Source organism: Oreochromis aureus, linkage group 17, assembly GCF_013358895.1.
Source record: "Oreochromis aureus strain Israel breed Guangdong linkage group 17, ZZ_aureus, whole genome shotgun sequence".
In the NCBI taxonomy this organism is placed as follows: domain Eukaryota; kingdom Metazoa; phylum Chordata; class Actinopteri; order Cichliformes; family Cichlidae; genus Oreochromis; species Oreochromis aureus.
The window spans coordinates 12,134,879-12,145,514 of record NC_052958.1 but is presented as its reverse complement, the minus strand read 5'-3'; positions in this window follow the sequence as shown (position 1 = coordinate 12,145,514).

Genomic DNA, 10,636 nt, shown 5'->3' with positions numbered 1-10,636 from the left:
GGGTAACACAATGTTGTGTGTGCGCAATTGCTAGCTTGGTGGTTGATAAGCAACATTATCGTCTTAATATATATAATGTATAATTCACATTTTGTGGCTGTGAATGAGATATTACTGTCATGAAACTTAATTGACAGGATATTTTCATGTAGGTGTATAAATCCGAAAAATAGGTCATGTTCACCCACTGTCAACTCATTCCTAGGCACAAAGATGACATCATAGAATAAGATAAGAACCTTTATGGGCCTAAGACCTACCTGTGTGCCAAGTTTTGTTGCTCATCTCCTGATTGTGTGGGAAAAGATGGCGGACAAAGAAACAAACACACAGACAGACGGAGCTTTCAGATATTATATCAAGACACTGAAAACCAGGGGAAACTACTGCCAAGATTAGAATTTAAAATACATAGTCTGTGCACAAAGGAAACATACTGGAATGTAGATAAAAGGCAGTGAACACAAAAAGGATATAAACAACAGGAAGGAGAGGGTTAATCGTAGACAGGGAATCAAGCCAAATTGAAGGTGGGGCAGAAAAGCAGGAGGGAAAAATATAGAGGCAGGAAGTAAAATTAACCTAAATATGCAGTGATGATGACAAGGAACAAATTTAGGGGCTCAAAATCCCAGATTGGGAGCAATTCTTTGAAAAAAAAAAAGCCTTTCCTAATATAACTAAATAACCAGCAACAGCAAATCCTCAGCAATTCAGCAACTTCAGCAATTCAGACTTCACAATAGTCTTTTACATGGAAAAGTAATATATCAGTTTTAGTATTTGTTGTTTATTGTCACACTTATGATCATTTATAACTTGTGTGTTTTTCCTAGTGAGTAAACCTTTGTGGGTTTGGCTTAAAGACTTGCGGTCCTTTAAAACACTTGCTTTGGATGCATTTGAGCAGATTTCCCCTGCCAGCAGGAGCTTTGGTCTGACTTTGTTGTGTGGCTTGGCAAAAAGGAGACGTAATAAGCTCGAGTCAATACAGAGCTGTGAGTTTTGGCAGCACCTTAATAACATGGGGTGGGGGAATCAATAAGATGAGAGAGCGAGGGACAATATGAGGCTCCCACCCCCGACCTATCACCTGCTGCAGGGCGCACTGCCTATCAGCTATTTTTTACCCGGCACACATACACACAGAGAGGTGTGTGTGTGAAACAGACATGCATATTCTGTTACTGGCAACCCCACACACAGCTGACCTTTGTTTTAAAGCACAATATCTAGGTGTGCACATGCATGAGGATGCATCAGGACCAACAATTGATTCAGTTCATTTGTGGATACAATTGATAAACGCTCATAGATTTCTAAGCACAATATAAGCATCCATACTATGCAAAACACAGCAAAACATGGCACACAATTCTGGAAAAAGATGTACTTCTTCAGGACAAAAGCCGTGCAATCAATCATGCTTACTCTGCCTCGCTAGCGCCGGGGGGAAAAAAAGACGAAAATTGATTTTTGTTAAATTCTCTCCACTGAAGAGTGACTCACACTGTCTTTCCACTACTAGATGATGTGGGAAGAAAAATGGGAGTTACAGAATAGCAGCATACATACAAACAATCCTCTTGCACTTTCTGGATGAAGGCAGACCTTTGTCAGCCAAAGATTTTATGCCATTAACTGAAAAAAGATCCATTTATTTGTGTTAAGTCTATCAGCAGACCCGCAGCTGTTTATGAGACCGCATACATCATATCCCTCAGTAGCATTCCTGTCAAAAACCGTCCCTTCTCTCTGTCTCTCACTGACTGCCTAGAACTAAAATTGTTCTGTTCTATCCTGAGACTTTTCGGGTTCTCTGAGCTCTCGCAGAAGAAATGTGTCAGCTTGTCGTACTGAATCTGTATCAAAGTCAGTCAGAAATGCCTCTGCAGCCCGGATAATCCTCTGCCACGTCTGCAACTTTACATTAGATACCTAAGAAATTCAAAGTCCGCTCATACAGAAGGAAAATATTATTAAGAATTATCAGCAACCGTGACAAAAACAGAATCTGACTAATGGCTCAGAGAAAAAAATGACAACCAATCTCCGAACTCCAGGGCTGAAAGAGCATGTAAACGTTAATTGCAGTTCCTGGAGTGGCCACTTGAGGCTGGCTCCAAAAGTGAGTCAGCCCCACGATTTAAAAGCAGTTTGGCCTTTTATGGATAGTTTCACCTTTCATAACAACTACATTGTGGGACATTTTTTTGTAACTCTTCCATTTGAACACTATAAAGCCTCAAAGCCTTTAGACACGTAAAATTCGTGCAAGTATTTCATGCACTAAAAAATTTTTCAGGACTCACCTGTCCTTAAAAACTGTTGTTCATGCCGACCACACAATTTCACTGGACAAATTTGCAGCAATCACTTTTTTGACCAAGCTTGATTTTTCCAATTTTTCAGATGCGAGTAAACAGATCTGACCAATCAGACAATGTACAAAAGTACAAATGTCATGATATAGCTTCTACTGCTGGATCAAACCATGACATTCTCACCACTGCTGCCTTCTCATGAGAATTGGATGAACCCAGAATCTCGGTATCTTCTTCTTCATCAAAATCTGCATAATTTTATTTTCAGATTGCTTTTTTGGAGGGCAAAATTTTTGTAAAATTGCAAGGTTTTCAATGTGTATAAACTTTACATGACAAGTTTGCATCTGAAAAATTCAGAATTTTGTGTTATTTATAAAACTTTTTTTTTTTGCAATGCCCTCGTGTATAAAGCCGCTTAAAGTTAGGGGCATTGTATTTACATTATGCTGACACATGCCGATCACCATCTGCCATCTGTTAGCTCTTTTAATAAGTTTGTAGCTGGACCTCAGTGTTACTTAGTGAAAGTCCATAAACTAGCATTAATCTGTGTTTGTGCATTACATCTATACAGTTTATGGATGCACATAGCATAGCTAAATTAGCTTGTACAAAGACTGGCTAAAAAAATAAATTAAAAAACATCCATGTTTTACATATATGATTCTAACCTATACAGGGCACCATTATAATATATATACCTTTCTATTTCGAGGCATTGTGGTGAAGTGAATGTGCACAAAGTAAAAAGATTTTGCTGATTTACAGCCTTACTGCAGTTGCCCACATTAACAAAGGAGTCTTCCGTGTCTCTTTCATCTCTCTTTGGCAATACTTCCCTCTTGGTCACATGTGTGATTGCTTTGATTTGGCCAGTAATTAATTTTCCCATAACAGGGTTGTTTGAGGATACCTTGCCTCAGTTTCAGTAACCGTTTAAGTCCTTTTAATTAGTTAGAGGTAATTAAAAATGCCATTCAAATCCAGCAAGTGGTAATTATTTTCTTTACAGTTTTTTGTAAGCACTTAACATGTTCTAAGGGGTAATTATCACATTTTAAATGACCTTGTGAAAATTTGCAGTATTTGTTATTTGTTGAATCATAATGTTCAGTGGCGGGCGTACTACTTTATGGCTTGGCGTCTTCCCTGTTTTAATCAGCAGCAGGTTTTCTGGCTTTAAGGCAGACTGAGTTATGTTGAGTGGATTTCAGCTGTTTATGTTCTGTTTTTTTTCCTCTTCTCTTTTTTAATCTGCCGTTTGGACAAATTAGGCTCGGCACTTTATGAGCGCTGAAATGTCATGCGAATGAAAGACCGCTGATTCATTTAACACTGCACTTTAATCAACTGCACGAAGGATGTTTATTGACGTCTAAACATATTAAGAAATGTGATGTTACTTAACAGATTTTCTACTTGGTGTTTGGATTTAATTTGTTATTTATTTAAATCACTTAGACTAGATCAAAGTGGGTTTTCTTATCCCTTCTAAGAGATATTATTCTTATTGCCCAGTATTACAGTAATTTCTCTCTCACACACACACACTCACTCGCATCCCACCAAGTCTGTTTCCCTTGACAACCTATCTGCTGTTCATAATTATGCAAATGATATGGATCTCTGAGCCAAAACGATGCTCATAAACAACCAACCCCTTCAACTATTCCTGTGTTTGTCTGCCTAAAGAGGCTATGATTACCGTTGGAGGTGGAGGCGTGAGTTTAATTGAATGTCACAACTCATTTCTTTTTCCATATTTGCAAAAGGTCAGTTTTTATAGTTATACACAAGGACGCATGGGTGTGTAATTCTTCTTGCAAATTTAAGCCTCCCACTTATTAAGAATTAGACAGAACTACAAATAGACTGACATCCCCTTCTCTCCACTATGTTTCATTCCTACACTCTGAAAGAATCCGCTCCTGTGAGGTCTAGTTCCGGAGCATCTACTGTAAGTGAAGTCTTTTCTGGTCCACTGGTGCAAATATTTTATAACAACCAGCCACCCAAACTATTTTTTTCCACTCCGACTTCCATTTTCAAACAGAACAAACAGTTCTTTCTTTCCTTCCATTTTTCCTCTCATTCGTCTATCAGTGTAATTGCCCTCTTTCCAGGAATAGAAAAGAGCTGCCACAGTCTGTCAAAGAGCCCGTGGTTAAAGTGTCCTTCAGGAGACCATTCAAACACTCTGGAGGTTAGCTTTTTTCCCCCCCCGAACAGTGTGTGAAGTTGTTCACACTTCAATTGTGTCACCCAGGTTATTCCTTTCTGTCCTTCAACTCTCAATAGTAGCAGATTTTGTCAGAGTATACAAAAATATTTCCCTACACGCCTGAATAATAATACTCTAATTATACAATCAGACATTCTAGCAGTGGCTGGGTAATCCATCTCTTTGATAGTAAAAATATATTAAAGCAAGCACATAAAAGACTGTGAATACCACTCAGCCCTGCGTGGTGCTGCAAACTTAAACATTTTGGTCAGGTGGGGAAATTTGCAGTTGTTTCATTCTCTCTGCCGTGCAGACAGCTGTGACTCACTCTAATTACATCCAGCAGTCGTTTCTTTCATCCGGCTTTGGTTCTGAAATTCACTCAATTTAATTTATCATCTAAAAGCATTTCTAAGCTGCAGCAAGGACGCCTCACTCGGTGCCAGCAGAAGCAGCCTTGAAAGTGTTTTCAGTGCTGTTCTCTCAGCTTGCTTTGTCCACCGTTATCCTCGTTTTCTTTTTCCTCAGCCATCTTTTTTTCCGTGCTGCTGCCCTGTCTCGTCAGTCGACCGTCTCATCTTTTCTTGTAGATTGAGAGAAAAGGTGTGTGTTCCCTGAAATATTCAGATTCATTTATGCGCAACATGAAGGCTGAAATGTTACGATATTGGCCGATTAATGAGACGCTCGCACATTTCTGCCAAAGGAGCGTCCTGCTTTTTTGTGTGTCTGTGTGTGCATCTATTTGTTTTCGTCCCTCGTTGTTTTTCATTTATTCAGTCTGTCACCAAGCTTTAATGCCAACCCACTGTGCTGGAGGCAATACAGCCTTTCTCACTTTGTTAACTCCTTTTAATACTAAGTGATGTGAAAATATTGGATGCATATTATAGTCCCATGTGGCTCCAGTCACAGTCAGTCTGTTTAATTGCTGTGATTTGACATTTACTTGCAATGTTTTTAACTTTCAGTGTACAGTATGTGTCTTTGGAGGGCAGGGGGTAGTAACACGGAGCTCCCACACATTGCATAAGCCGGTATTTGTGAAGGAAAGAAGCCTTCACCCTCACTCTCGCTGTAAATTATCTCATCTCTGTCATTAGCCAATCTTGTAAGTCTGCCTCCCTGCCAAGCTTGCTGCTAAAATGCTAATGAGGCCCATGCCTCACAATTACAAAACGCACGCACAAATGCAGAAACACACACCTCCTCTATGTCACCCACTAGGGGTCAAAACAACCCCCATGCCGAGTCTGAATTAAATGAATGGACAGGCTTCACTTTGGGTGCTGTTAATCTAAGGCATTATGTTAGATTTAATAAGACTTTAATTGGACTGAGCTTGTGCAACAGTAGCAGAATAGAAGGGAAAGAATGAGGGGTGAGGGAGCTGTGAGCTATTGGTTGGTCAGTTCACCGCTCTGGTCTGAATTGATTGGCTGAGGCAAAAAATAGCACTCACTCACTTGAAAAGAAGGTGGGGTCTTAAAATTAAAGTAACTACTAATTAAAGGACCCTAACCCTGCATTGTTTCTAAAGGCCAGCTTAAGGTGACTTGTTTGACTGGACTTATAAAGGCCTGTGAGAAAATGACCCTACATCTCAGTTCATTTATGACCTCAGTGTACTCTTTGCTTCGAGTCCTATTTATCAAAGCAATGCATTCATTTTGATGTTGACATTTCTCTTGTGTGTGTGTGCACGCGTGTGTGTTTCAGTCCATCTATCTTCACCAATCTCAATGACACTTCATCCAGTCTATTTTAAATCTCTATCTCTTATGTAATATTAAATTTGAGATTGGTTTAGAGGTGGTCTCATTTTTTGTTTTTGTTTTTTCCTCTGTTGCTATACAACAGTAGGTGACAAATGACTTCCTTGTTACTAGGCAAATATATATCATTGTGTGATAATGCCACTGTCATTTACATACATTGTAGTCCCAGGACAAAGATATGAATCTTTTTACAAAGTGGAACAAAAGGCCATGATATTAGCAGAAAACAGCAAAAAATTATCTGGTTTGCATGTCTTTGAACACACGCTTCAAACAAGAGATGATAAAGTGAAGTAAGCAACTGTCAGTCCACAACAAAAGGAGATGCCTCAGTTGGCCAGCCCCTGGAAAAGTCCACCAGACCTCCAGGAGGCGAATGACCTTCACATAAGCTTGCAGCTGGATGAGCCGACTGAGCGTGCAGTAACCTCTGCAGAGGCTTCCCCAGTGCTCCCGAACTAGCTGCCAAGATGCTCAAATTGCCTTCTGCTTTGTACAAAATGGCTGCAGAGACTCTTGATCTGCATACTGTAGCACCCAAATTTCAGACCGGTATCATGCCGAAATCACAGCAAACGATGGCGGCCAAGCCTCCGGATGCAATGCTCAAATCCCAGATCTTCAAAGACGCCTCCCTGGATATTGAAGAAGTAGAAGATGAAAAGCCCTCAGAGGTGCCTGGTGAAAAGCAGAATGTTCAGAGGTGCCAGATGAAACAGATACTCAGTTGTATAAGCATTTGAGGCTATTTTTAGTATATTTTATTCTATTTTATTCTACTGAGTATTTTATTTTATTCTATTCTGTACAGCTGTGTACTGTATTTAAATTAAAGTTGCACTGTCCACTTCCTGCTGTGCAAAACAAAGATGAAACAGTTATAAATGAGCTTATAAATGAAATACACCAGCAGGTAACAGGAAAAGTCCTGTCTCATTTCTCAGCACAAAGAGACGACAACAACAACAGCACTGAGGTGGTAGTAATGCAGGTTCAGAGTGGCCAAAATAAGCAAAAAAGCCAATGGCAGCAAGTAAAGTCTCACTTCATAAAATCTAAAACTTTGCTGAAGAAGAAGCTTGACGAGAGGGATCCACCCAGAAATTAGATGGTTAAATTACAACAGTTTTTTTGTTGTTGTTGTTGTTTTTAAGTCAGTGAAAAAGAGATTCTTCCAGCTTTTAAAAAGAAACTAATTCATTGCAAATTAATTTTATAGCACAGGTTCACAACAACAGTTGTCTCAAGGCACTTTAAATCCACTATCCCACAAGCACTCTTCTTTTTCCTTATTGCTTTTCTCCACCTCCCCTGCTCTCTAAACTACCTCTTGTTCTTCCTTTATCGCTCTCCACCCTCATTCTTATCCCTCTTCTTATATCCTTCCTTTCATCCTACCTCTTTTGCCTCTCTGTATAACTAAGGGTGAGGAATATATACTATGGCCATGGCTGTTTTCAGTCTGTTTAATCTGTTGTCACTTTTGCTTCCTGTCTTTGTTTTGGTCCCTTCCTCGTGGTTGTTTGCTCCTTTTTCATTAGTGCCACCCGTGTTTAGTCTGCTTTACCTGTTCCCTACCATCTGACAACTCAGATGCGTTTATAAATCTCCGGTTTCCCTTTTTTTGCTTTTTCAAGTCATGCATTTCTTAATGTTACTTGTGTTTATTCTTCATTCCTTGCATATGAATTCTGGGCAGTATAATGAACTTTACCTTCTTCTTTCTCCTCATCAGGTTGTGTGGAATGCTGTATAATCCTCAGGTGTAACCTCCGCCTGTCTTTTTGATTTAGTTTAATATGGATATTTTTTTCCAAGTGTCCTGGAAATCCTTAAAGTTGATACTATAATTCAGACCACCTTGTGATAACACTACTTTTTTTTTTCCATGTGAGCTTTTTTGTCTTTCTCCTACTTCACCTTAAATGCATTCACCTTTTACATTCTCGGGATACTTGGGTGTTCACAGTAAGGTAGACAATAGATAAGAGTAAACAATGGCATTCTTTTAAAGTATTGCATTAACACTGCACTGCAATGCCTCATTAATGCTCCAAAATGTTTTTCAAATTACTCTGTAAGTTTACAACTGAGACAGCGTGGATAAATTTATCCTGAATCACAAAACCTCTACCTTTTTCTATTGGAGAAAGAACCTATTTTTACAGCTTGTCCTATTTTACATTTGTGAGACTCTGTTCAAACCCTGTTTTTGTGTGTGGTTTTTTTTAATGGTAAGGTACAAAATCTCAGATTTTAAGGTACAGTTCTTGTTTTGTTTTGGTTTGTTTTTTGTAGCTCAGAGATGGAGAGAATGAGACAAATTACATGTGACAAAGGTCCTAGTCTGGAATCAAACGGAGGACGTCACAGCCACATGATAGGTGCCTTTAGCCAGCACTGCCACCCACACAGGGGATTACTGCTGAAAAAAAAAAAATAGATGTGGAGACACTAAAAAAATTTCAGTTCAACAAGGCTGGAGATGGTTGCTGACTTAATTTATGCTGATTAATCTGCAGGGCTCATAAACAAATCCCAGCGCTCAGTGACTCCTGCTTTGCTGAACAGCGGGATGATTCTCGTTAACAACACTTGTCATGTAGCCTTGTGTGTGTGTGTGGTGTTTGTTTCTTAATTTTTCATACTGTGCGTGATGGCATAAATAGACTCACAGCCATTGAGGCTGTTGTTTCAGGGATGCACGTTGTTTTGTGTGAGACAGAAGGAGGAAAAAAAAAAATCCTGTTTGCATGCTGTTGCCAGGTAGAGCTCCACAGAGATTTGAGTGTGTGACTGCGCATGCATGTGTGTATTTTGGAAAAATTACTATGGGAGGTTGTGTATTTACTCTGCATGGCAAAATCATTTTGTTGACTGCGTGGAAAATCAATGGCATGTCTCTTTCTCTGCCTGCCTCTGCAGTGCCCAGAGGCGGGCCCCATCTTCCACATGGTGGCGCTCTTACTCAACCCCCGGTGTCCCTGACACTTGCTCCTGTTCTCACCTGATTGTCTCCTCTCTTCCACTTGTCTTTTCTCCACTACTATCTATCATGTCCTCTTGTGCTTCTCACTGTTTTCTCTCCTCTGTTGACAGAGGCTCAATGTCACACCATCTGCCGTGGCATGTTGCTGTGTTCGACTCTATGAGATGAAGTGTTTTATCAGTGCTGCTCCTGGCATGGATTTTGGCCTCGCTTGACTTGGCTGCACTGATTCCAATGACAGGCCCACACTTGCATATTAAAAAAAAAAAAAAAAAAAAAAGTATGAGCACACAAGTTGGTACAGGGTGACTTTTCTAATTTGAACACTGAGAGAAATTAATTACATTTTAGTTTAGCCAAAAACTGACGGAGAGAAGTGAGAGGGGGTGGAGTGAAAAAGAAGTGAGCGAGAGTTGGTTAATTCTGTCTGAGCTGGAAGCCTCAGCCCCCAGTCAGAACATGGGGGCTTGTCTCTTCTAGTTCCAAAGAGCGCAGTGAAATGCCCTGTGGAGGAGATGCATGGGCAGCAACCACAGGAAAGTCAGTGTGATCAGCACTCACATGCCTTGGACAGGGGCGGGGGATTTTAATAAGGGTATTCAAATGTGTTTGTGTGTGTGATTTAGATGTCTGTGTGCGTGCAGTTAGAAGAGAAGCAGTCTAGATTGGCTCTGATTAAACACATATCACAAACACATATACACACATAGCCTACACACACTGTTATTTTTAGCCACTGTCGCACTCTTTTCTCTCTTCAACCCTTGTGCTCTCACTCTCACTCACTCTCTCTCCCTCTCCACAGCAAAGTGGAAGAACACTGGTTCATATGATTGTTCTTTGGACAAATTGCTCCACCGCCCATCCTCCTCCTTTCTGTCAGGACATCACAGCTTCTCAGCCTTTTTTCCCCCCACTTCTTGCTCCAGTTGCCTGCAAGAGGTGTTAGAATGAAAGATGCAAGTTCATATAGATCAGCAGACAGAGCGAAATGGAGAAAAGCAATCCATCACCCTCCATCCTTTACATGTATCTCATTTTCTCTGTCCTGTACCGACTCTGATACACACTCACCAAAGATATTGATATGTGTGTGCTTTCCAAAGCAGCCCTCATTGTTGTGAACATGGCTATTGAACATCGGCCATTAAGTATAATCAATCACAGTACTGTAACAGATCCGCTCGGCCGAAGCGCAGCTGCCAGATATATGACTTTTTTTCTTGTATCTTTAGGTTGGAGTTCAGTTGCTATGTTTATTCGCATGAGTATATGCATATTTTCCCCTTGTGCAGTGTGATCGACTGGTTTGTAAAGA